Source organism: Giraffa tippelskirchi, chromosome 3, assembly GCF_054371585.1.
Source record: "Giraffa tippelskirchi isolate mGirTip1 chromosome 3, T2T-mGirTip1v1.2.pri, whole genome shotgun sequence".
NCBI classification, from domain to species: Eukaryota; Metazoa; Chordata; class Mammalia; order Artiodactyla; family Giraffidae; genus Giraffa; species Giraffa tippelskirchi.
The window spans coordinates 123,625,534-123,653,111 of NC_137277.1; the positions used below are offsets into that span (position 1 = coordinate 123,625,534).

A 27,578-nucleotide genomic window follows, 5' to 3' on the forward strand; every position below is an offset into this window, starting at 1 on the left:
AGCTCAACCAGAAATCACACTTCTGTTCCAGATTCAGACGATTGATACATTTAGCTTTAAATGCATCTTGTATCTTGTACTGATCAATACAAGCCTTTCCCGAAGACTGTTCTGACAATCTTGCCTCCTTGTGTCTGATAAGAGAATGTGCCAAAGGCAAACCAAGAGCCGTTCTTTGACCAGGTCTAGGAAGAAAAAGCCAACTGGAGATAAGTCCACGTGGCCTACACACCCATACCTGGCTGTCCTGGGGAAAGGCTGAGTCAGGAGGTGGTCACCTCCCCAGTGAAAGCAAGAGACAAGGCAGAGTGCAGGGTTGTAGTGTCTCGAGGACTCCCCAGTTCTACTACACAATTTCTGTACCACCCAGACCTACACAGACTGATGAGGTGGTACTCCTCCAAATGCTTGAAATGCATAAAATACATAGAATCAGAGGAAACTTTTAAAATTGTAACATAATAACACATTTGCTTCTTTGTTAATACATTAACTAACACTATCTAGCAGCATGTAATAACCACTGTAATTTCTAAGTCATAATGAGCATGACATTTCAAGGTTATCTGTTAGATACCTAAAATATGATATGAAAATATTGAATTTCTATTGGTGACAAAGTTGCAAACAATGCTAATATTACTGTGGGTCATGACCAATATCCTGAAGTTAAGGGATTGCTCAATTTTGGTCAAAAGTTTGTGAAAATCAAGGTGTAATATTTTTCCATGCAAGCTCACTGATCCCCTTGAATCTCTTGCAAAGATGTCTGTAGTAGTCCACATGAAAACTCAGGCGATAATCTCATTTCATCCCCTACTCTTCAGGCTCTTCCTGGAGAAGGAAATGGCAACCCACTCCAGTATTCTTGCCTAGAAAATCCCATGGATGGAAGAGCCTGATAGGCTATTGTCCATGGGGTCACAAAGAGTCGGACACGACTGAGTGACTTCACTTTCACTTTTCAGGCTCTTCCAGAATAACTGAGATCCACATTAGAACCTAAACCCAGCAGCAGCCTCAACCACCTACCAGGGAGGGAAGGGGAGGATCTACACCAAGGAGAGTCTCTTGGAAGGAGCAGGGTAGAGCCAACATTCCTATTCTTTTTTTCTCTGTCAGCTATGTGTTAAGGGTTATTTAACACGTTGTTGTATGGCAGAAACCAACACAACATTATGAAGCAATTACCTTCCAACTAAAAATAAATTATTTCAAAAGTGGAGAAACAAAGTTATTCAATTCAGCTGACTCATGGGTAGAGGGGAATTACTTTCCAGATCACTTGGCCTGGTGCTGTGTTATAAACTCTATAAGCCCCAAAGCTCAAGGCTTACAGCAAACTTCCACCTCTTTACTTCCTGAAATCAATTCTTAGATAAACTTCCTGAACACATTTTCAAACATATGTATTTACTGTTTTAACAGTAGTATAAATGAGACTAAAAGGAAAATAATTTATAAAAAACTAAACCTGTATTTCAATATGCAATTAGTTGGACAAATCCAATCTAGAAGGCTTAAGAAGTTGTTAGATGCTTGTGTCAAAAACCAGGTGAGCCACTAGTGTTGACTAACACAGGTGATGTGGTGATGCCACGTGACTTTCCAAAATGGCAAACACCTCATGGTAAATTTCCCAGTAAAACAAACCACAATCTTTCTTCATGGACTGGAAAAGTCAACATTTATTTGAAACATGCAAAATACTCCTTATGTGTAAGCTAAGTCTCTAGGTTCAGGTAACTAATGGGTTTTGTCATCCAAGATCACCTTGTAACCAAACTGGTCAACCAGACCTGGGCTGGGGTCCTAACCTAGGCAGAGGCCCCTTGTCTCAGCCTAGGTTCTTTTTTTTGATCAGATTTGCACAGCCAATAATAAAGTCATTGCTGCTTCAATAGCCAAAAAATGGAGAAGTGGGAACCTAGTTCAGAAGTCAACTTAGCTCAATTTGGCCAGAGACATCAAATATATAGGAAAGTGGAGGTAAAAGGATTTGGAAAGGGTGGGAGAAATATTCATGAGTTATCTGAGAACAGGGGTGTGGTTTAGACTTGGAGCTGTACCAACTTGCTCCTTGAAAGAAAAGCTATGACCAACCTAGATAGCATATTAAAAAGCAGAGACATTACTTTGCCAGCAAAGGTCCACATAATCAAAACTATGGTTCTTCCAGTAATCATGAATGGATGTGAGAGTTGAGCGTTGAAGAATTGATGCTTTTGAACTGTGGTGTTGGAGAAGACTCTTGAAAGTCCCTTAGACTGCAAGGAGATCAAACCAGTCAATCCTAAAAGAAATCAGTCCTGAATATTCATTGGAAGGACTGATGCTAAAGTTGAAGTTCCAATACTTCGGCCAACTGATGCAAAGAACTGACTCATTGCAAAAGACCCTGATGCTGGGAAAGATTGAAGGCAGGAGGAAAAGGGGATAGCAGAGGATTAGATGGTTGGATGGCATCACTGACTCAATGGACATGAGTTTGAGCAAGTTCCGGGAGATGGTGATGGACAGGGATGCCTGGTGTGCTACAGTCCATGGGGTGGCAAAGAGTTGGACATGACTGAGCAACTGAACAACAAACGTCTCAGTAAAAATATATATATGTATTTCCAAAGTCTTTCCAATTCCATCAGTCCATGATTTGATGTCTCTAAATTTTATTATGCTCAAAAATAATACTAATTCAGAAATGTGACAATAAGGACTAGGTGCCACAAAGGTGTTTTGAAAGAACCCAAGATGACTGTTTTCCAACCTCTTCTGCTAATGGACTTCATTATATCACAAAAAGAGGCACTGCTGGAATCTAATGAATAAATAACTAGCACTTGAATAGAATTTGTGTCCATTTTAATTCCAGCTACTTTCCACAAGAAAGCCTCATTTAAATTAGAAAGAGGGGGAGCATGCTTATAATGAAACATTTTCAAAACCCTTTAAAAGTTTCCTATATAAGTCAATCAGGTATAACGTTAAATATTAATAGTAAAAACTTAATTGTTGAATCTAAGTGAATAAACCAGAGAGCATGTGTGTGACACAGGAAAAGGGTTAGTTTTCATATCTGCTGGATTTGTTTAGTGTAACTTCCAGATGCATTACAGGGAGAGCTAATGGTCCCTTAAACAGTGTGTCTTCAAAATGGAGGATCACAAGTCAGCCATGGGTTATGAAACCAATTCAGTACAGGGGTCAGAAAACTTTGTCTTCAAGAGCCGAAGTGTAATACCTTAGGCTTTGCAGGCCAGATAACCTCTGTTACAACTGCTTGACTCTGTCATTGCAGCTTGAAAGCAGCCATAAACAAACCATGAACACAGGGGAGTGGCTGTGTTCCAACCAGACCTTATTTACAAAATGGGCTGCAGGCCACGGTGCTGACTCCTGACCAGCATTTTTTAAACAAATGAAATATAGTAGAATATATCAGAGGACAGAGGGTGGGTACTGTCTCGTGAAACTTTTCTTGCTACTACACATTTCAAACTGTAGTGCTGAAGAAGATTCTTGAGAGTCCCTTGGCATGCAAGGAGATCAAACCAATCAATCCTAAAGGAAATCAGTCCTGAATATTCATTGGAAGGACTGATGCTGAAGCTGAAGCTCCAGTACTTTGGCCATGTGATGTGAAGAGCCAACTAATTGTAAAAGACCCCAATGCTGGGGAAGACTGAAGGCAGTAGAAGAAGGGGGTGGCAGAGGATGAGATGTTGGATGACATCACTGACTCAATGGACGTGAGTCTGAGCAAACTCTGGGAGCTAGTGAAGGACAGGGAAGCCTGGTATGCTCCAGTTCATGGGGTCGCAAAGAGTCAGACACTACTTAGCAACTGAACAACATAGACATCTGTATATGTGAGCTTTTAGTAAATATGTATTTCTTACTGTAGGTTGAGGGTCAAAAGCCACCATATTAGAAACAATAAAAAGAATCTGAAAAGAATACCTAAGTCTGCTTCTGACTGAAACTGATAAGAGTTTAAAGACTTTCATATTCCCCCCTCCCCCCAAAAAAGCAAAGAAAAAGGGTAGAAATAATGGGCAAGTTCTTGAGCCTAACATATAATCTTAAAAATATTTTTTAAATGTATTAAAATTTTGAAAAAAGAATATGAATTAGTTACAAGTAGTACAAAATGGTCTTCAAAAGGACATTAAAATCACTTCTTATGCTCTGCAAACATCCGATATGAACTGTGTATCAGTTAGCAACAGCTGCATAACACACTTTCCCAGAACTCTGTGGCTTAAACTAATCATCAATGCTTTCTGCAACTCTACACATCAGCTAGCTGGTGCCGATGACCTAGCACAGGCTTAACTAATCTTGGCAAGATAAGCTCAGGAGACTTCGAGCAGCTGGTCGTTCACTTGGGAGCCAGCTAGTCCAGAAAGGCCCCAGCTGAAACAATTTGGCTCATTCCCCTGCATCTCTCAGTCCCTCCCTGAGATTAGCCTGGACACACTTTCGTGGGGGTGGCAGGGATCTGAGTGAGCATGCCTAGCTGTGCAAAAGGCAATCAAAAATGCATAGGCTCTTAAACTCTGTTTATGTGGCATCAGCTAACATCCCAGGAGCCAAAGTCGTCATGAGGCCAGTAGTAGGGGAGAGGGACAGGGACTAGTAAGTTACAAGGCAAAGAGTGTGGACACAAAGAAGGAGGCCATTAATCGAGGCCATTAGAGCAATCACTCTGCTGCAGACATTATTACTGTTTGTCACAATCTTGGCAGAAACAGAGAGATTTTTACATTATTTTAAGTTTTCCCACTACCATTTCTCATTCTGGTTTTCCACTATCACTCCTAAGGCAGGAAGGCAGAGTGAAAAGAACACAGGCTTTGGAATCAATGAGATCCACTTTTGCATCCTGGCTCTGCCACTCTGACGTACTCCTTTTCCTATTTGGAACCAGTCTGTTGTTCCATGTCCAGTTCTAACCGTTGCTTCCTGACCTGCATACAGGTTTCTCAAGAGGCAGGTCAGGTGGTCTGGTATTCCCATCTCTTTCAGAATTTCCCACAGTTTATTGTGCTCCACACAGTCAAAGGCTTTGGCATAGTCAATAAAGTAGAAATAGATGTTTTTCTGGAACTCTCTTGCTTTTTCGATGATCCAGTGGATGTTGGCAATTTGATCTCTGGTTCCTCTGCCTTTTCTAAAACCAGCTTGAACATCTGGAAGTTCACGGTTCACGCATTGCTGAAGCCTGGCTTGGAGAATTTTAAGCATCACTTTACTAGCATGTGAGATGAATGCAATTGTGTGGTAGTTTGAGCATTCTTTGGCATTGCCTTTCTTTGGGATTGCAATGAAAACTGACCTTTCCCAGTCCTGTCAGCTATAAAGAAAGCTGAGCACTGAAGAACAGATGCTTTTGAACTGTGGTATTGGAGATGACTCTTGAAAATCCCTTGGAAAGCAAGGAGATCCAACCAGTCCATTCTAAAGGAGATCAGTCCTGGGTGTACATTGGAAGGACTGATGTTGAAGCTGAAACTCCAATACTTTTGCCACCAGATGCGAAGACCTGACTCATTTGAAAAGACCCTGATGCTGGGAAAGATTCAGGGCAGGAGGAGAAGGGGACGACAGAGGATAAGATGGTTGGGTGGCATCACGGACTCAATGGACATGGGTTTGGGTGGACTTTGGGAGTTGGTGATGGACAGGGAGGCCTGGCATGCTGCGGTTCACGGGGTCGCAAAGAGTCGGACACGACTGAGCGACTGAACTGAACTGACTGCCGCTTTTGGCTACCTGACCCTGGGCAAGTCTCCTTTGCACCTCAGTTTCCTCATCACAGCAACTACTAACATAACATGAGCTGGAACACAGAACATAGGTCAGTGTCTGGTTATCTAAGAACTCAAACCTTAGCCACTGTGTGTTTGTGGCTAGCTAAGTATATTCAAAAAGAAGAGGAACAAGGAAATAGGCAAATTTCCTGGGAAGTCAAGTTTCTTAACAGAAAAGAACAGTTCCTTTATATAATAACTAAAAAGTCATTTCTTTACAAAGAGTTTTGGGAATTGTGGCAGGAAGAATATGGCCCCAAGGGTGTTCACATGCTAATCCCTGGAGCCTGTGAATATGCTACCTAACAGGAGAGGTGTGATGAAGTTAAGGACCTTGAAATGAGATTATCCGGGATTATCTGGGTGGGCCCAATCTAATCATATAGATCCTTAAAGTCAAGGAATCTCTCCAAGCTGTAGTCCCAGTCTGATGGCAGAGAGACAAGGAGTCAGCACAACACTGCTGGTTTTGATGCTGTAGGAACGAGGCACAAGCCTGTGAATGTGAGTGGCCGCTAGAAGCTAAATGAGGCAAGGAAAAGGATTCTCCCCTACAGCTTCCAGAAGGAGTGTACATCTTGGTTTTAACCGGTGAGACCCATGTTGACCTCTGACCCACAGGATAATAAATCAATAGTTTATGTTGCTTTAAGCCACCAAGTCTGTGGTTATTTGTTACAACAGTAACAGAAAGATGATGTAACCTTGTCATCTTCATAGAGAGGCTGACAATGAGGAAATACGAAAGTCTCTCTGAGCCCCTGAACCAGGAGGAAGAAACTATGGAATCCAGAGAACACTAACCAGGCATGGCATCAAAAAGGAAAGCTGCATCTGATTCTGGTTATCACGGCAATTAAAGAAAAGGCAGTATGACAGAATAAGCAACTCATTATCAGGGAAAACACGTTATTGCAGTCTACAAGGAAGTACAATAAAATCATTATTTATCCACACTATCTCCAAAGATCCCTGGTTATAACTGACAAGCATGTACTAGGCGAAAAACCATATTTTAAAAATCCTTCCACAGAAACTTTCTAAAGGTTTCATTTAACTGAGGGCTATTTCAGAGATGCAGTTCCAACTCTGATCACTTTCATTTCTGTTTGTAGATAATATGACAATAAGGTAACAAGCCCTAGTGGTGTGTGGACATGAACACACACACAAAGTCACAATTTATGAGACTTCATGAGCCCACAAATAATGCTTACAGAGAGGGAGAAAAATGTGTACACCCAAAGCCCACTGATGGATTTAAAAAAACAGAACTCCAAGCCACAGCCAAAGAGGAACTCAAAATCAGAGACACACTTGGAACTTCCCTGGCAGTCCAGTGATTAAGACTTCCTGCTTCCATTGCAGAGAGCAAGGGTTCAATCCCCAGTTAAGGAACCAAGATCCTCATGTGCTGGCACGGGCGAAAAAAAAAAAAAAGGAACACACTTAAGAATACCCTGAGTATGCTGGGCTCAGCCAAGAAGTCAGACTAGTACAATCCCACAGATGCAGGAGAAACTAAAAGATGCCTCAAGTAACAGATGAGAAACCAGAGTCACAGAGCAGTGAGCTGACCTGCCCGAGGACAGCTGGGCTAACTGCACAGAGACCTGCCCTGCCTGAGCAGCAGCTTACCTGTGCCGCCCAGCTGATCACATGACTCTGGGGTCAGGCCCTTTGCGAGGCAATGGGGCTTCCAGTCATGCCTATAGAGCTTGGCTCCTTGCTTAGAAACCCTTGGGGCCAGTTGCAATTTTTTCACCAACCCAGAGGGAAAAGCTCTCCCTTTCTGGAGCTCCCATCAGAATAGGAAATAAGGAATGGTAAACATACAGAAGAAAGTTGATAATATTTGCCCAAGAAAATTACTTTGGCCTGTACTTATCTAGTACAATGAAAAACTACCCACATGAAAGTGTTAGTCCCTCAGTTATGTCTGACTCTTTGCGACCCTGTGGACTGTAGCCCACCAGGCTCCTCTGTCCATGGGATTTCCCAGGCAGGAATACTGGAGTGGTTTGTGGTTTCCTTTTCCAGGGGATCTTCCCAACTCAGGGATTGAACTAGGGTCTCCTGCACTGCAAGCAGATTTTTTTACCATCTGAGCCACCAGGGAGGCCCAACTTAATGTTGCCTTTAAATCTAGCAAGCACAGCAGTTAGACATGATAGAAGGGGAGGAGGGAGAAACTGACCATTCTTAGCCACTGGAGCTGAGAATTTTGTTAAGGAAGGTAGGTCATTCTGATGGACAGAGGGGCTGGAAGCTATGCTTGCAAAGATCTCAATTAAGACCGAGAATTCCTCAGTCCATGGGGTTGCAAAAGAGTTGGACATGACTTAGAGACTACACAACAACAACTCCTCATATGATGAACATTACTGGGGAGGGAGATGGAGAAAAGCGCCCTTTCCCCTCCAAATCCCCCCTGAGAGCTGTCTCTAATCATGGTGGCTCTGAAAAATTCTAGGAGATGGGGTGACAGAAGTATAGCAAACACCAGTACTAAGGGAAAAAAAGAAGGAAAACAGAAAGATTGTACTTAGCAAGAGGTATAGACAGTGCTTTCCTAAACAAGATGCGTAAAAGAAAGAACTGGTCATTGAGAAAATTTCTCATTGCAATGTGTTTAGTTGCTCAGTTGTCTCCGGTTCTTTGCAACCCCATGGACTGTAGCCCACCAGGCTCCTTTGTCCTTGAAGATTATCCAGGCAAGAATACTAGGGTATGTAGCCTATCCCTTCTCCAGGGGATCTTCCCAACCCAGGAGTCGAACTGGGGTCTTCTGCACTGCAGATGGATTCTTTACCAGCTGAGCTACCAGGGAAACTTATTAGAATAAATACTAGTAAATGAAAAAATTAAAGTTGAAAATAACAGATGGCCAAAGGGAGAAAAAACAAAAAAGCAGCTTCAAGGAGATTGTTATCAAAGTCTCAATTTCTTCAACATAGTTATTTCACAGGGAAGCAATAATGAAGGTACGTAAACAGACTTTGGCCCAGCTTGTGGCAGTATAAACACTTAGCCACTTTCTTGAGGGTGCTGTGCCGGGTCTCAAGGGTGCTGTGCCGGGGAACCAGAGAACTCCAGGAGTCTGGTCATCTTCTGCTCTTTGAATCTCAATTTCCCAAGATGGGAAAAATAGCTTCACTAGGGGAAGCAGGTTATTTCTAGGCTGAGAAGGACACAGCCTTTTATTTCTAAACATACAAAAACATATATCCCAAAAGACAGTGATGGTAGAGGTCTAGTTCTTCTTAGGTAGGCAATTCAATTGTCTACTAAAAAGTCTGCCAGCAAAAGCAAAAACAACTTGAGCTTCTCCTCGATCTCTTTTTGTTCAATACCGCTATTTTATTTCTTTATTCTACACCTCCTTTGCCACATGTGTAGGATTATACGCAATTTGAGGACTGAACAGAACGTTGGAGCCTGTTCAATCCCCACTTAGTCTCTAACGTAAAAACTAAAGCCCAAAGCGGTTGCATGGGCTGAATTAATGTGTTCTTCATTTGCGTATTTCTTTGAACTGAACTTAACTCTTCTGTGTGGGCCCTGCCCAGGCCTAGACTTTAAACCCCATGAACAGCTAGGGACTATTTATTAACCACAAAAGTTCAGAATCAAGAACAGGTGAGAACAATGACGTGCCTAAGGGGAGGCCAATCAAATGTAAGGAATAAAATGAAGAGAAACAGCGCTTGATGGTACACCTGATGGAAAAATTCCACAAAATATGAAAATCTCAGTGGTCAGAGGAATATTTTGTGGGACTTCAGCTCTATCTAAGATCCCAGAGACACTGGGGGAACATCCTTACAGGCCTTTCATTGGAAATGCTGGGGCATAGCCCTGACTCCTCTGCCAGATTACCCCTGGCTCACCCCATGCCCCAAAAGGGTGGAAATCAACACCAAGCAGGGGACTTCCTGGTGGTCCAGTGGTTAAGAATCCGCCTTCCAACGCAGGAGACAAGTGTTTAATCCCTGGTCGAGGTACTAAGATCCCACATGCCACAAAGACCCAGCACAGCCAAAACAACAACAACAAAAAAAAAACACAGCCAGGAGCCCTAAGACACACAGACAGAGACCCAGAGACAGAGAATGAATATTTAAGAATGAAATGTAAAAGCCTTCCCAGACTACATCCCTAAGATGTGAAACTTAAAAGGTGACATAAGCAAGGGAACACCTCATATAAAGGCACATAAGTTGCTTAGATTCTTCTATTTGGGTATGGGCAAAAGAGAGGGCCACATGTACCTGCTCCCCACCAGACTGCAGGGTGAGATTGGATGTGAGCACACAGGGTGCTGGCAGTGGGAGGGACAGATGTCAAATGACCATCACATTCTCTTCCTGGGTCATGACTATAAACAAAGCAGGCACACATATGCTATCAGTTGTTATCACTGTTCCTAAGGGACCAAGGTCCAGCTTTGCCACTGCCATCAAGCAGGGAGACTTTGAGCAGGTCCTTTTGCTCCTCTACACCTCCAGAACTGCAGCTAGAAAGAGAAGGGGTCCCAGGGGATCTCCTTGAGGTCCCTTCCAACCCAAGTGACTAAGACTCTTCTTGGCCTTGTTGGAAAGGAGCTGGCCAGTACAAGGTGAGCTTGCTAGCCTAAAACTAAGCTAAAGTGGACCCTGGATCTAGACCACCCAGGTTCAAATCCTCAGTCAGCTGCTTGCATGACCTTGGCCAGCTTTCATAACCTCCCAAATGCCTCAGTCTTCCCACTGTATAAACTGGGAATAACAATAGTCTCCATCTCAGTGTTGTAGCCAGGAGTAAACGACATACAAATGAAGCCTTTGCAATCACGTCAGGTATGCTGCTGATACTGCTAAGTCGCTTCAGTCGTGTCCGACTCTGTGTGACCCCATAGACGGTGGCTCACCAGGCTCCCCCATCCCCGGGATTTTCCAGGCAAGACCACTAGAGTGGGTTGCCAGTTCCTTCTCCAATGTGTGAAAGTGAAGTCACTCAGTCATGTCCGACCCTTAGCGACCCTGTGGACTGCAGCCTACCAGGCTCCTCCGTCCACAGGAGTTTCCAGGCAAGAGTACTGGAGTGGGTTGCCATTTCCTTCTCCCACGTCAGGTATAGAAGATGCATTTTTCATCTACATCTCTCCAAGTTTCTCACCCACCTGTTCTGGACATTTTTCCACCCAGGTATACAATCACTGAAGATGGTGACTGCAGCCATGAAATTAAAAGACGCTTACCTCTTGGAAGAAAAGTTATGACCAACCTAGACAGCATATTAAAAAGCAGAGACATTACTTTGCCAACAAAGGTCTGCCTAGTCAAAGCTATGGTTTTTGACCCAGAGGGATGGGATGGGGAGGGAGGTGGGAGCGGGGTCCAGGAAGGGAAACACATGTAAACCCATGGCTGATTCATGTCAATGTATGGCAAAAACTACTACAATATTGTAAAGTAATTAGCCCCCAACTAAAATAAATAAATTTATTAAAAAAAAAAAAAAAAGCTATGGTTTTTCCAGTAGTCATGTATGGATGTGAGAGTTGGACTATTAAAGAAAGCTGAGTGCCAAAGAATTGATGCTTTTGAACTGTGGTGTTGGAGAAGACTCTTCAGAGTCCATTGGAATGCAAGGAGATCCAACCAGTCCATCCTAAAGGAAGTCAGTCCTGAATATTCATTGGAAGGACTGATGCTGAAGCTGAAACTCCAATACTTTGGCCACCTGATCCGAAGACCTGACTCATTTGAAAAGACCCTGATGCTGGGAAAGATTGAGGGAAGGAGGAGAAGGGGATGACAGAGGATGAAATGGTTGGATGGCATCACCAACTCGATGGACATGAGTTTGAGTAAACTCCGGGAGCTGGCGATGGACAGGGAGGCCTGGCGTGCTGCAGTCCATGGGGTTGCAAAGAGTCAGATACGACTGAGCGACTGAACTGAACTATACAATCTTTGCTGATCACCAACAGAACACATTCTCATGGGTGGACAGAGACATGAAAGAGATCCAAAACTATTATACTGGAAGACTGTTCCATGTGGGATATTATTTAAAAAAAAAAAAAAGCACCTTACCAGCACACTAGGACTTAGCGGGCTGGGCTGAGAATGCAGCACTAGTGAGTGTAGCTTAAGCAGGACTGGGTAGGCAAGGCTTAGGCCTGGGTCAGTGGGCGGGGCTTAGGCAGGAGTCGCTGGACAGTACACCTTACTTCAAGGACCAGCACCTACCCGCAATCCCTCCCTTCCCCATGAGAGAGGGATGCAAGATTAGTGAGGCTGTTATTCTTCTACGGATAACCTTGAAGTGATGACATTTTTAAACAAAGTAAATCAGTTGCAAACAAGAGTACTTAACTCTTGCACGTAAGGAAGTATTTGGGTACATCTGGCTCCTGAGTTTATAGGCAACAAGGTGGGATCAATACTCCTTGGCCATCCTAGGTTGCTGCCCCAGCTGGGGCCAAGGTCCAGCAAGCATTAACACAGGCATGGCAGTGGGGGTGCCCGTTTAAAGGGAGAACTGCCCCCACAAGCCCAGCCACAACAGCTTAACCCCCTTGCCTGTCCAGATTTTTGAGGCTGGACAAAGGCCTTGACAGAAAGGCCCCTGTCCTCTTTCCAGAAGGCTAGGTGTTCACACCAGAGAACTGTGGGATTCTGAAGAAAAAAAGCTTCCTATGACCTTTCTCATGCACACGTACAGCCTTTCAGATATGATAAAGTCAGGGAAAGATAGACTTAACTATGGTAATGAAAAAAAAAGAAAAAAATGAGGAGGAAGTGGCAACCCACTCCAGTATTCTTACCTAGGAAATCCCATGGATAGAGGAACATGGTGGGCTACAGTCCATGGGGTTGGAGAGTCCAACACGACTGAGCACACACACATAAAGAAAGAAAGTGGGCAAACAGATCAAGTCCCAACTCTTCCAGCTGAGGACATTGTTACAGTACTAAGGCTCCTGGGACCCATCTTGGCAACTCTCCAAGGGCTATTAGTTTGCCTTAACACAGGGAAAGAGAAGGTCAGATGCATTAAAAGTGAGAAGATAATTTTGAAGGAGGACGTCTTCATACCCAGCACCAGCACCCACCAAACCCGGTTCAAAGTGGCTGCCTAACAAACAGTGAAAACCTGCAGCTGGCACTGAGGTCACAGCTATGCTCAAACTTTTCGTGTTGACTGTTCTGGGGCATGGCTTAGACTGGCAGCTTTAAGAAGATGGAGTTGGGGAGACCTTAACTCAATTTCAAACAGAAATCTTCAAGTTTAGCCATCTATTCAATATCCTGGAATAAACCATAATGGAAAAGAATATAGAAAAGAATGTATATGTGTGTATGACTGAGTCATTTTGCTATACAGCAGAAATTGATATAACATTGTAAATCAACCATACTCTGATTTAAAGAAAAAAAATTTTTTTAAGTTTAACCATCTTCCAGCTATTAACAGTGACTCTATACTTCAAAGCAATTATGAACTTTAAAGGTAGCCTAGTAAAACGTGCCCTGGCGAGTACCAAATTTATTTCTCACATAAGTCTCTCAACTGTCACCCACCTGGTACTCTCTCCCAAATATAAAGGTATTACCTCTCTCTTTCTTAAAGTACCCAGATTCTGAAAGACACGCATCTTCCTTCAGCCAAAACTGTTAACAGTTCACCTGACACCAAAACTCTTCCCCAAAATTTGACTTCCCCCCCAACAAACCCCCAGAGATCATGGCCCCCACAGCACCAACTTTTCCAAGACCTCCTGTGGTAACATCAGTGCAGAACGCCACCCTCAACAGCCACTCCACCCTCCTACAGCTAGGAGGCCAAGACACACAAGGAGGAGAAAAGAATGAATCTTCTCTGCTCTTTAGGCCTCTAGGGAAGGAGCAGAGCAACTACCTGCCTGGAGGACCAGACTGCAAAAGGACAAGAACTTCCCAAACAAGGTCTTACTGATGAATGCTCGCGGCAAGTTTCCAGATAGCTCTGCAGGGGACAGTGGTGACTGTCTGTCCCCTGCCAAAATCAACCTGAGAGTGACTCTGCAATGACTTAGAGCATTAAAGTCTCTGCAATGACTTAATGCCACATTGAGTATTAGGAGGCTCACTTCACAGCAGAGGAATCAAAGGCATTCACTGGGCTAGGATCACTGGGGATTCTGGCGCTGCAATGCTTTTGGAGGCCAACTGGGCAAAGGCTGGTTGGTTGTGTTTAAACTGAGAAAACGGAACAGGAAGGGAGCAAATTTGAATTCCTGTGATCTCCTAAGGTCCCTTCCAGCCCCAAGATGCTACTAGAGAACATTGCATATGCACATACATGTGTACATGCTTCTTTATAAAAACACATGTACAGATGTGTGAATATATATAAATGAGTACTATATTCATACTCCCAAACACAAAGCACTTGAGATGCACACAGCTGAGGCAATTCAGAGATTTGAGCTGCTGGAACACAGATGCCACTGGCAGATCTGAGCAGATCCACCCAGCCCTCCTGCCTGCCACTGCAGGCGCCTTCAAACCAACCTGCAGCGGCTTGTGTAAGCGCGAACCCTGCAAAGTCCCAAACTCGTACAGTAGACTCCTTTCCCAGCGACTCCAATCACAAGTATCCCAGACTCGAGAATGTGGGCTGGAACCAAGGAGGGGATGAAAAAAAAGTAAAGACCAAACCTCCATCCAGAAACCCAGGTCTGCCAGTCAGGGGTCCAGCAGAGCAGCGTCCTTCTTCCCTTTCCCCCCACCGTCCCTAAAAGAGGCAAAAGGTCACCCTCTTCTGCCACTGCCATCACCTCTTTTCTCGGGGTCTCTCCACTTCAAGCTGACTACATGGATTTCGAGTTGGTAACTGGAGAAACTAAAAAGTCTTCTAGAAAGCGGAGCTTTGCTCTAATCTTAACAGAGCTAACCAAATTTGAGGGTTTCCTATCTCAGCCCTGAACAATAAGAGCAAAAAGAATTTGTGCTGGGGGGGGGGGAGGCAGTTGGGGGGAGGCAGGGAGGAATAAAAGTTCATTTATTAGGAAAGACCTGTGATGATTTACCCGTCCGTGAAAAACAGTTTGGTGATTTTCTCCAATCAAAACCGAAGAACTTCTGATCCGAGTTAAGGATCAGAATGTAGGTAGCTAAACTGGGGGGCGGGGTGGAGGGGGGAGGTAGGGGGGTGTCTCTCGGAATAAAAACCCACAGAGTCGCTCAGGTCCTGACAATGAACGGAGGCGGGGCACACCGGCTTCCCACCCGCCCCTCTTTAGAATGAGATTCCACCTCTAACACTCGGATCCGAGTTGTTTACAGGTGCAGTACTGTCATTCCCTGGGGAACCCCGCACAAACCTCAGCCTTCCCCTCCCCAACTTCACCGCCCCCAAAGTGCCCTGCCGTTCCTAACTGGGCCGTCAGGGCCGGGTGCAGACGGAGGCGTCCGCCCTGGGCCGGGCCTGGCAGTCAGCCACAGGAGTACCGAGCCCCAGACCTCGACACGGGCATCTCTGAAAACCCTCTGCATCGCCAGGTTACCTCAGCCCGTAAGTGCCCGGCACCCTGTCGGCGCTCCAAACGCCGCCGGACAATGCAAGCGCCACCTCTTTTCTCTTCCGCGCGGCAGCTACGAAACCACGGCTTTGTGTGTGACAGCAAGTGTGTGCGCGCGAACGTCCCCAGGCTCACACACCCCCTTCCATCCAGTCTGCTCACCGCACCTGGTCCGCGCGCGCGGCGAGCGCATCCCGAGCAGGTCCTTACATCAGGCGGCCTCACCGCCATGCCTCTGGCCACCCGGCCTCGGACCTGGCCTCGGGAAGCTGGGGGCAACATTCATGCCCCCGTTCTCAGCCGCAGGGGCGACCGATGGGAGCAACGCCGGGAGCCGGGCAAAGACGAGGCAGGGACCGGGGGCAGGCGAAAGGGCCACTGGCGCGCGCCGCGCCCCCAAGTTTGGCAGCCGCGGGCCGAGAGGGGGCCGGGAGGGGGCCTGGGCGGCTCGCGACTAGGCAGGAAGTTCCCAAGGCCGCACTGAGCATGCTCTCGGGGATTGTGTGAGCGGGTGTGGGCTCTGCGCTCCCCGCAGCCTCTCCGGCCAGGCAGCCTCCGGAGCGCGCGGGCGGGATCCGGGGCCCGCGAAGGTCCCTTAAGGGTGGGGGGCACCTCCGGGCTTCCCTTGTCCCCTGAACCAGAGCACCCGCCCGCCACATCTCTCTTTCCCAGGGGCCAGGAGCCAGCCTTCCTTCTTTTACTCCCCAGCGGCCGGTGGCTGAGCCCGCCCTGCGCTCCCAGGTCCCGGGGACCCCAGCCCGGCCCACACCCTCAGCGTGACCCCACCAGGCTCCTCCGCGGTCCGAGCGCCCGTCTACCATCCCTGGCCGCTCGCCTCCAGTCCGCGCAACCAAAGCCCCCTCCGGACAGTCCCTTGAAAAGCCCACAACCCCCATTTCCCAAGGGCCATGGAGCCCTGCAGTATCCCCTGGGAAGCGGTTGCCCCGGGCAGGTGGGCGCCTCAAGGCGTATCCCCGGCCGCACTCCCGGGTCTCTCAACCCGGCCAGGGCACTCAGGCAGGCAGCGGGGTAGCGAAGGGCGGAAGACCCCATCCGCGCAACCCACAGTGCAGACTCTTCCCCCACCCCCGCGCCCAGCTCCCCGCGCCCTCCGCGGTCCCTTCTGCGTTCATCTCTCAGCGGAGATGGAGAGCTTCGACGCGATCGCCCCGACCCACTGGCCCTCACCTCCTTGTTTGAGCAGTAGCAGCAGCCGGGAGTGCCTGCCAGCCGCTGTCCCCGGGGGAGCCCAAGGCGCGGCGGGGCACGGGGTCGCGGCGCCCAGAGCCTGCGGCGCGGCTACCTGGGCTGGATCGCGCCCGGGGCCGCCGCGGCAGCCGCGGGAGCCGCAGGGCCGCCGCTGAGCGGGCCGCGGCAGGGACAGTCTGCAAACTCTCAGCCCTGGCGGGGCCGCGCGCGGCGCGTCCACAGTCGGCCTGGACACTGCAGAGACGTTCCTCCAGGGCTCAGCCGACGAGGTCGCCGGGGTCTGTCTGCAATTTCTTCCTACCCTCCCTTACGGACCCCTCCAACTTCCCTCTAGCTTCTGAGCTCGCAGCTCTCTAAGGCAGGGATTCCGGCCAGGGACGTTCGGCAAACTCCCCGCCCTCCCCGCGGAGCGCTCAGCCAATTCGGAACGCCCCAGCCTCTCAGGGGCCGTCTGCAAACTCCCAACCCTGTCGGAGAGGACTTCTACCAACCCCTCAGTTCCGCAGCCCAAAGGGAAAAGGGAGCAAGGGAGACACTTTGCGGCCACAAATAATAATCTAGCAAGGTCAGGGGCAAGTATGCAAATACTGATGTGACAATGCATCCTCCAGAGAGGTGCAGTCCAGGCCACTCAGCACCAGGGACCTTCCTCCAGCAGTGAAGCCCAGTGGGGGAAGATTATGGACTCAACCATCTACAGGTACAGGCTGCTTGAATCAATGCCCTGAGCCTCAATATCCAACTTTGGGTAACAGGTTACATGAAGCAGTATGAATTTCAGCCTGGTTTTTGTGACCTTGAGAAGGCCACTTAACCATCTGAATTCAATTTCTTTATCTACGAACATAATAAATGGCATTTCTTGAGGTTATTTCGAAGATAAAATATACCTAAAGTACTTAGCAATACGTGGCACATAGTAGGTATTCAATAAATAAATTCCATTTCTCTTACTCTTTCCCGCTCCCACCCCCAGGTTTTATGAACACCCTGGACCGGCTAACCGAATATTGCACTGTTATAAATTAAAAAAGAAATAAAGCATCCCATGCCCTGAAGGCACCACAGAGAACATTGACAGACACGACATACTAAATCCAACCAAGCCCTAGGAGAGAGAACATTGTACATTTACATCGCTAAGTATTATAGATCTGTGTTAAGCAGTATCTGGAATGGAAGGAGAGTGGCCTGGTGAATTACCTAGGGGTGGAAATGACAAGGTTAATAACCCCATCGAGTTCTGAGCCCTTGTCACTGCATCAAGTTACTGTGTGAGGGTTTATGTTCAACTTTCCCTTACCCTCCATGCAGAATTTCTCCACCCCCATTTTACTGTCCCCCTAGGGTCTTCTTTCTTCAACTTAGATCACCCTACTCTGATGCTCACCCTCTTCAGCAAAGGCATTTAAAAACTAAAGATAATGGAGTTCTTAGACCCTAGTAATGACTTAGTCCAAGTGCCTCACATTGTAAGTAAGCTCTCATGGCCACCCAGCTGGTTAGGGAGGTCTCCTGTCTCCAGAATCTTAGTATCCATAGAACACACTCTGTAGCCTCTCTTGCATTGAGCTACTCTAGGCTCTAGGCACATTAGATCAATCAGTCGTACTTTTAATTCAAGCTGAAGAAAATGACTCTAACACTTCCTGACCAGATGAGCCCCAAATTATCCTCTTAGATCCTCTGCTGTCAGGAACTGTCTGGATAATGACCAAAAACCACAAGGAAATCTGTATGGGCAGGATGATTCCTCTCAATGAGACCTTTTGGTAAAATCCCAGGAATGTTGGGAGTCACATTTTTCTCTCAGTCCCTTGAAAGAAAAACATCTCTTCCTCTCTGGACACTGGGAGGGAAATAGAAGAATGGTGACATCTGGTGGTCAGGACTTTCTGTGCTTTGGATGTGGATGGTACAGATTCTGATCCTAATAAATTCACGTTGAAGCCAAGTTCCTGCGGGTGCTTAATAATTGTACCACCTGGTTGCCTAGTGATTTCTGAAAGACATCAATTATTTGAACTCTGCAGACCCACTGCTATAAAGGATATTACAGATGGTTATTATTTCAGGATATTTTTTATACAAAAGGTTATGTGTATATAGAGAAATAAAGTATATTTAGGTGTAATATTCATATGTACATACATAATATGTATTTATATAATATATATTTGTATTACATATATTCTATTTGTATGAATAATATACTTCAATGCTTTTGAGGGAAATTATATTATCTCAATTGTTTTCTTTATAGAGTTAAGGTTGTAACTTATAATAATAATTGCTAAAGAACACCACTTGTAGATGTAAAGATGCTTACTAGGATGGAGTTGTATGTTTCATCATGTTCTCTCAAGAGAGAATTGATCACAAGTTTAGAGAGGAAGAAAATAAGACAGCAGTGTTTCAATAGTGAAAGCCCTAGCAGCTGATGGTCAAGCCTAGGCTTACATGATGAACAGTGATTCATTTTCTGCATTTCATCACTTGTGAACAATGGTGTTAAGTTCAAAGAAGAAATATGTTTGAAATTAATTCACAACAATGCAACAGTGTCTGTTGGTGTTACTAAATGTTCTCCATTTCTTTCCATGTTTGTTCCAGGTACCATCCTTTAGATAACTGCTCAATTATAAACTTAGAAAACACAACTCTGTCCATACAATCAAGTCCATTGTTTCTCAGAATTGCTTATTAAATTCTATGTGAATTATGTTAAGCTTTTCAACAACTTATAGAGTAGATTTTACTATACCCATTTTATAGAAAAAGAAGCCAAGACTGAAAAGTTAGCTAATATACTCACCAGAAGGCACTACTTAGTAGTCAGTCAAGATTAAATGGAAAATTTTCCTGACCCCAGAGCCCAGAATCTTTCTACCGTGTTGTGTTGCCCACCCTCAGGAAGAAATGAAGATCAGAAACCACTCTGAAGGGTACACTGGAAACTAAAGGGGATACTTAAGGTACTACAGATAAACCACATTTCTGGACCTATTCAAATTGAAAATTATAAGCAACAAAATAACAACTACAAAGCTGAGACCCATGTGATTCTGTCTTTGGAGCAGCTCTCCGAAATAAAGGAATTTTTTTCCTGCCCAGGACCTGATCTATCTTTAATGGCTTGAGAATTACCCACTATGTAATCCTGAGTGACTCCTAACATCCCCATTAATGATTGTTGTTCCATAACAGGTAATTTTTAACTTTAATTTTTATACTTGTTTATAATTGCTTATAAAGGAAATTTCTGTATTTCAGATCCTATTAGTCTAGTCTATTGTCGCTAAATTGTATCCGACTCTTGCGACCTCATGGACCATAGCCTGCCAGGCTCCTCTGTCCATGGGATTCTCCAGGCAAGAATACTGGAGTGGGTTGCCATTTCTTTCTCCAGGGGATCTTCCCGACCCAGGAATCGAACCTGGGTCTCCTGCATTGCAGGCCGATTCTTTACTGACAGAGCTACAAGGGAAGCCTTCTCTTGGAAGACAAGTTGGTCCCAGCATGAAGCCAAATCACATTTGAGAATGTCAAATGTTTACAAATTTCATACCTTCAAAATGACAGAGTATATTTTAAAGATAATCATAATGCTTAAGATGACATTATTTGTGAAAACAGGGGAGTTAGGTTTCTTCCTATATATGATTGCATTGATGGTGCTTTATTAGTTTCCAATTGCAAAAGTAACAAATTACCACCAACTTGGTGGCTTAAAATAATGCAAACATAGTATCTCATACAGTTCTGGAGATTAGAAGTTCTAAATGAGTATCAAGGGGATAAAATCAAGTGTCAGCAGAATTGGTTTCTTCTGGAGGATCTAAGAGAGGATCTATTCCTTGCTGCATCTGGCTTCTAGAGGTTGCAGCAATCTTCAGCTGCTGGCTACATCACTCCGATCTTTGCTTCTGTCATCACATCACTTTCTCACTACCTCTGTCTTATAAGAGCCCTGTGATTATATAGATCACTTGGATAATCCAGGATGATTGTCCCACCCAAAGATGCTTAACAGTCATAGCTGCAAAGTCTCTTTTGCCATATAAGGTAATATTCACAGGTTTCAGAAATTAGGTTGTGAACATCTTTGTTGTTGTTGTTGCTCAGTCATTAAGTTATGTCCAACTCTTTTTGACCCCCTGGACTGCACATGCCAGGCTTCCTTGTTCTTCACTATTTCTTGGAGTTTGCTCAAACTCATGTCCATTGAGTACATGATGACATCCAACCATCTCATTCTCTGTCCCTCCTACCCTCAATCTTTTCCAGTATCAGGGTCTTTTCCAATGAGTCAGCTCTTTGCATCAGGTGGCCCAAGTACTGGAGCTTCAGCTTCAGCATCAGTTCTTACAGTGAGTATTCAGGGTTGATTTCCTTTAGGATTGACTGGTTTGATCTCCTTGCTGTCCAAGGGACTCTCAAGAGTCTTCTCCAGGCCTGGAGGATCCTTATTCAGCTCCCAGACTCTTCTGGCCACTAAAGATTTACATCCATCTCACATCAAAATATATCACTCTTTTCCAACATCCTCCAAAGTCTCAACTTATTACAACATCAACTTACAGTCTAAAATCTCTGCATATTTATTAGTTTGACAGTCCCAAACCACTTTACTAAATCATGGAAATTAAGAATGAGTGAGACTGTGGGTATAATCCATCCTGGGCAAAATTCTTTTCTGTCCCTAGACCTGTGAAATTTGAAAACAAATTAACTGATCCCCCAAATAGAATGATGAGATAGCCATAGGATAATAGTTAGAGACATTCCCATTCAAAAAGGAATAAAATAGAGGAAGAAGCCACTAGTGCTGGGCAATTTTGAAGTCCAACTGTGAAAACACTATTTCAAGGCCTATTTTAATCTTCTGTGGCTCTACTGTCTAAGCCCAGGAATCCACTCTCAGTCATGCTTCCTTTTCAAAGAAGAGTAAGACCAGTTTTCACCTGAATAGTTTTACCCATCTGTTTCGTGCCTGTGGAATTTTGGGAGTTCAACAGTCTTTTTAAGTTTTGTCCTCTCTCTGTTCCCTTCAGTTCAAGCTGGCAATATTTCTTCTCATATTACAACATCAAAAACCTCATGGGTCTCCCACGCATGTCCCAGAGATGTCTTCCATTAGACAACATGCTTCTCCACATATTTTTCCTGGATAGTTCTATGAGATGGCTAAAGAGATTGATGGATTACATGCTTAATTTTTTCAAAGAAACCACTGTGCGACAGAATATATATATATATATACACACATACACATATATATACATATATATGTACACATATGTATATATATGTGTATACATACACACACACACACACACACACATATATATATGTTGTTGTTCAGTTGTCAAGTTGTGTCCGACTCTTTGAAACCCCGTGGACTGCAGCATGCTAGGCCTCCCTGTCCTTCACCATCTCCTGGAGATATATATTTGATTCCAGGTACTAGCAAAAGACTGTCCAGCCACATCCTTGGCTTTTCCTCTAGAGCATGCTTTCCTAACAGTAAATCTCCTACTTTTAGCCAAAATCTGGATAGGCTGAGAATTTCCAAAATTACTTAGTCTTAGTTCTGTTCGCTTAATAGTACTTTTATCAATTTATCTCTTTCTTCTTGGATTTTACTAAAAGCAACTAGAATAAGCCAGATTGTACCTTCAATACTTTGCCTGGAAATCTCTTCAGTTAAATATCTAATTTCATCATTGACAAATTCTTCTTTTAATGTAAATGTAGGACACAATTCAGCTAACCTTTCTGCTGCTATATATTAATAGCCAGAATCTTCTTTTCTCTGGTTTTGAATAACATTTTCCTCATTTCCTCCCAAGCCCTTACTAGCAATCTTTAACAACCATATTTCTACTAACCATGTATTCCAGGCATTCTAGGCTTTTTCTATCATGCTCTTAGAACTTCTTCCAGCATATACCACTTATCCAATTCTGAAGTTATGTCCGCATTTTTAGATGTTTGTTACAGCAGCACCTCACATCCAGATACCAAAATCTGTAGTGGTTTTCAATTGCTGCTCTAACAAATTACCACAAGCATAGTGGCTTAAACACCACCAGTTGACTCTCTTACAGTTTGGAGGTCAGAAGTCTAAAATCAAGGTGTTGACAGGGCTGCATTTTTTCTGGAGGCTTCAGAGGATATCTTTGCCCTTTCCAACTTCTGAAAGTTGTCTTCTGTCCTTGGCTCATGGTCCCATATGAGATCACCTTTCCTCCCTCTGCTACCATTGTCCCAGGTCCTTCTTCTAATTCTAATCTCTTGCCTCCCTCTTATAAGGACCTTTGTTGTTACATTGAGCAAATCCAGAAAATCCACGATAATTGCTCCATCTCAAAATCCTTGATTTGATTGCATCTTAATTTAATCACACTCAAAATTTCCAGAGATTAGAGTGTGACAAATTTGTGGTGCTCTTTTCAGCCTACCCCAGGCCCCAGTTCACCACTCCTTAGAACTGTGCCCCTGGTCATGTACTTTTATAGTGCCCTCTTTCTGTGACGGGGCGTCCTCCTCACCCTTGGACTCTGAGGTTGGCCCTATGATTTGCTTTGACTCATAGAAAGAGGCAAATGATGCCCTCAATGGGTCTTTCAGATTTCCTACTGCCTTTGAGCTCTTGCCATTGCCATAAGAAGGAATGTTTCTATCAGTCTAGCCCAGTGGTCCCATGAGATAGATGAGGAATGTGTGGGGCACAGCTGCCCCAAAGAAACTCAGTTTAGGGTGGAGCCTCCAGCTGCTCCACAGACAAAATAATAAGCGCAGTTAAGAGCGGATAGTTTCTGCCACTAACCCTCAAATGTGAGAAATAAATGCTTATTGTTGAATGCCACTTACTCCAGGGTGATTCGTTAAGCAGCAAGACAATTCTTTTTATCTCCACAATAACTGTAAGACCTAAGGGAAAATTACCCATGCCCAATGAATTGTTCAAAATACCTACAGTCATGTGACTTTTAGCACACACATTTCATTTATAGAATATGAAACAAACTTTTAATGCTTTATAAAAACTGCTTCCAAAGAAAACATCTTATGGGCTGAAGCAAAGATGAATCAGAGAAAAATTGGAGAAGGCAGTGATTTAAAATAGAGGGACCACATATCTTGGAACATCCCCAACAGAAGCTGAAATTATGAGGGAGGGTGTTTACTGAAATAGGTTTCCTGAAGACCCAAAAATTCTATAAAGAACACCTTCAGGTCATGCACACTGAATCTCCCTTGTTTCACAAATTTTGCAAATAAGAGTGTTTCCCAAAGTATTCTTTGCAACCCTACTTTGGCAATCTTAACTGATGTTGTTGCTGTTGTAGGTGTAGTCATTTGTCCTGACAGACAACTGACCTTATATATCTCTTCTGAACTCCACGTTCAGCAGTTCAGTGACATCAGGTAACAGCTAGTAATGAGCTTTGGTGGAGCATTTACACCACAGAGATCTTGCTTCAGCTCTGGATATATGCACTGAGTCATAATAGCAAGTGTATTTCTTACACTGGGTCATAGTCAGAAGCTCTGAAGGCCATGGCTCCCATAGTGATTGAGTAAACTTCAACTTCCTGCAGTACTAATGATCTATTTGTGCAAAACATTTTTGCCCCTGGAAGCAAAGCCTGACACAGTAACAAAGCAAATGGTAACATTATCCACATTAATTTGGAAACAGGCATTTTTCTGTGGAAGCTTCTGCCATGGGTGTTTAGGTTTCTGTGTTTCTCTTTGTCCTCTAACTAGCTGCAGCAGCTGGGGGGCAGAGAGTATATGTTTGTAGATATTTCATCCTAATGCTTCAGGCTACAAATTACAATTTACGTCAGTAATAACAAAAGAATGGGTGTTTTCTTTGGCTAACTTCAAAAGATGGCCGTGGTCCCCCCACCCTTCTCTCAGACCGTGCCATTGCCCCAGCAGCACTATTCTGAAGTGGGGTGGTGGACAGCACTGACTTTGAACCATGCTGGTGGCCCTTGTCTGCATCCTGCAGGTCCTTGCCCAGCAATTTGAGAGATTTTATGCCCAAGAATAATTCACCAGCTCACCTGGGCTGGGAACTTGAAGCAAATCCTGTGAAGGTTGGAACAATCTCTGTGTTAACACAACAATGTTAAAAGCTGATTTTGTGTATTCATCCTGATGAGGAAGCTGCGATGTTGCTCTTCATTGAATTTCCATATTTTGGTGAAACATCATATGTTTTGACAAACATACCCAATATTTTCTTTTGCTTTATGACTTTCTGTGTATCCTGAGTCTCAGACACACTTAAGAGTTTTGGTGCCTCCCTCCCTGTTTTACTAAGTTTCCCACTTTCACTGTAGCAGAAATTTAAACAGGGGCACTAGGGAGAGATACTGATGTAAAAGGCACCTTCCTGGAGCCATATGGTGTTAACCATCTCAAAAACCCTGAGTCAAGTTTATTTCCTACCCCTACCCCGCCTTACACACACAATGAGGGTGGCATTGGCAGGACTTTACCCACATCCCAATCGCCAAAGCCTCACTGTTTTATCAATTGACTAGTCACTCTCACCTAAATAGCCATCAAGTATCAAGTTAAGCTCTTACACACCCCCACAACTTTCAACTAGATGGGTGTCACCGAGCAGCTCCTGTAGGGGCGCACTGGAGGACAACTCTTGTTGGCTTTCCCAGAGAGCAACAGTTGACCAAGGAAATCCTAAAAGAATAACAATGGTGGAAGGTCTAGTCGACATCATAGGTAATTCTACATGCCAGACATCATTCTTGGGGCTTCACATCTATTAAATCACACAACTCTTCTAAAACAGATGCCATTAGTGTCATTTTACAAATGAAGAAAACCGACATTAAATAACCTGCTCAAGATCTCAGAGCCATTCAGTGGCAAAATCTGGATCCAAATCCAGAGAGTTTGGCCCCAAGGGCTCAGACTTTTAGCAAGACACCCCTGACTCCAAACCCTTTACCTCCTTCTCCAGACTGAGTTCTAACTCGTGAGAGAGGCTCAAAGGGCCCTCCTCATGTTATCCTCTGCTATCTCTCCAGCCTCAACTTTCCCTGGCCCTCCTCCCTCCACTTCTCCCCACACTGACCGACTCTCACTGCCCCAAGCTTGCAGAACTGCTTGAAGATGCTTTGGCACAAGTTACTCCCGTCCCATAACACATCCAGTGAATAGGAAGGTCACTGACTATGTCTGAAGTTATATTTTTCAAAGACAAATCCCTTTCCAATATTAGTGTTTGACTTACATGTAGTAAAAAAGAAATTGTTATGATGCATCTTACAATGGATTACAATGATCAGTGTGGTATGGTGCCAATGTCAAAAGCCACCAAGATGACAATAATACCTAGAGCTTCCATTTAGTTGCTTGATAAGCCCTCGATATTTTAAAACTTGAGCTGAGCCCTGACTCCAGGAAAAGAGTAGCAGTTAAGAAATCCTATTATTTTCTCTTTTTTTAATTGAAGTGTAGTTGAAGTATAGTTGAAGCTCCAATACTTTGGCAACCTGATACGAACAGCTGACCCATTGGAAAAGACCCTGATGCTGGGAAACGTTGAGGGCAGGAGGAGAAGAGGGTGACAGAGGATGAGATGGTTGGATGGCACCACCAATTCAATGGACGTGAACTTGGGCAACCTCTGGGAGATAGTGAGGGACAGAGAGGCCTGGCGTGTGCTGTCCATGGGGTCACAAAGAATCAAACACGACTTAGCAACTAAACAACATAGTTGATTTACAATGTTGTGTTAGTTTCAGGTGTAGAGCAAAGTAATTCAGTCATATATATATATATATAATCAGTTATATAAATATATATATATAAAGAATCTGTAAAAGAAAATCTATGTGCATATAGACATGTGTGTATATATATATGTGCTCTCTGAAGCACACAGAGAATTCCCCCCCCCCAAATGCTTTAGTATCAATTGCTGTACTGTGACAAAACAAGAATTTGGTTTCCTCTCCATTAAAATGACAAAATTTGCTAAGATGATTGGTCTGCTCTTTTAAGAGGCTACAAAAATAATTTTTAGCTTCTATGTAATCTGCCTAGATACCGAAGATTCTTTATAAGAATAATTTCCTATTCTTGATGTTGACTGTCATGTTCTTGATTATTTAAGAGAACAAAGCTTGTTCACTTTTGAAAAAGCTAAGTAAGGGTTCTTGAACACCATAGTACCACCTATGTTTCCTTTTTACATCTGTTATTGTCACTTTGATTAAACGGGTAGCCAAGTATTTATTCTCCGTAACTTATGATCCTCTTTTAACCAGTGTTCCAATCTCCTGACAACTTTTGATATTTTGCCTTCTCTAAATTAAATCCTAAATGATATCTCTTACTTTTAAAGCTGTCGTTAAGATTTCCTAGAGGGCCCCCAGAAAATCACAAGCGATTTCTTTCAGCTTGTGAAGAGACATGCTGGAAATAGGTTTATTTGATATGCTACAATTGTTGAATCATATGGAAAACATTGTCAAATCAAAAAAGATACTTAAACTTTCCTAGGTCAAATTTGTATGGGTAAAATATTATTAATATGATTATTTTGAAATGATATGCCCTATCTTTAAAGTAACCTAATATGAGAGTGCTGTTTTCTGTTGGGACTCTGGTTGACATAATTAAAATTTATTTTAGGGCCTCAGGAGACATTTTGGTTTGAGGGAATCCACTTTCCAAACATTCCTTGGGAGGACAATGGCTTCAATTATTTTCAAAGAACAAGGCCCACCATGATCTGGCCCCTTTCTCATCTTTATACCTCTTCTCACACATTTTATGCTTGAGTCAACTGAAATGATCAATATTTGAAGTTCCCCAAATGTGGAATGTTATTTTACCCCATCATGCTTTGACCCAGGCTGAAAAACACACTCACCTAATCTGGCAAACTCTTACCACTTTTCAGGATCCAAGGCAAGTACCCTTTCTAGAAATCTCCCCTCCATGTGCCTTTCAGG

The 27,578-nt window shown here is 44.2% G+C and overlaps 2 protein-coding genes across 5 annotated transcripts in view; both read right to left on the minus strand.

Annotated features, from left to right (window-relative positions):
* MGAT5 (alpha-1,6-mannosylglycoprotein 6-beta-N-acetylglucosaminyltransferase) overlaps nt 1-16,932 on the minus strand; it is a 386,067-nt gene extending 369,135 nt beyond the window's left edge. For all 4 annotated transcript variants that reach the window (XM_081579245.1, XM_081579247.1, XM_081579244.1 and 1 more), the window contains exon 1: nt 16,552-16,932. The gene's annotated coding sequence lies outside the window, so the exon portion shown is untranslated. The remainder of the gene's footprint in view (nt 1-16,551) is intronic.
* Nucleotides 16,933-20,230: 3,298 nt separating this feature from the next.
* The window catches only part of LOC145541792 (uncharacterized), a 284,540-nt gene continuing 277,192 nt past the window's right edge, over nt 20,231-27,578 (minus strand). The window contains exons 17-18 of the mRNA XM_081579254.1: nt 25,186-25,293; nt 20,231-21,759 (exon numbers count right to left, since the gene is read on the minus strand). The gene's annotated coding sequence lies outside the window, so the exon portion shown is untranslated. The remainder of the gene's footprint in view (nt 21,760-25,185; nt 25,294-27,578) is intronic.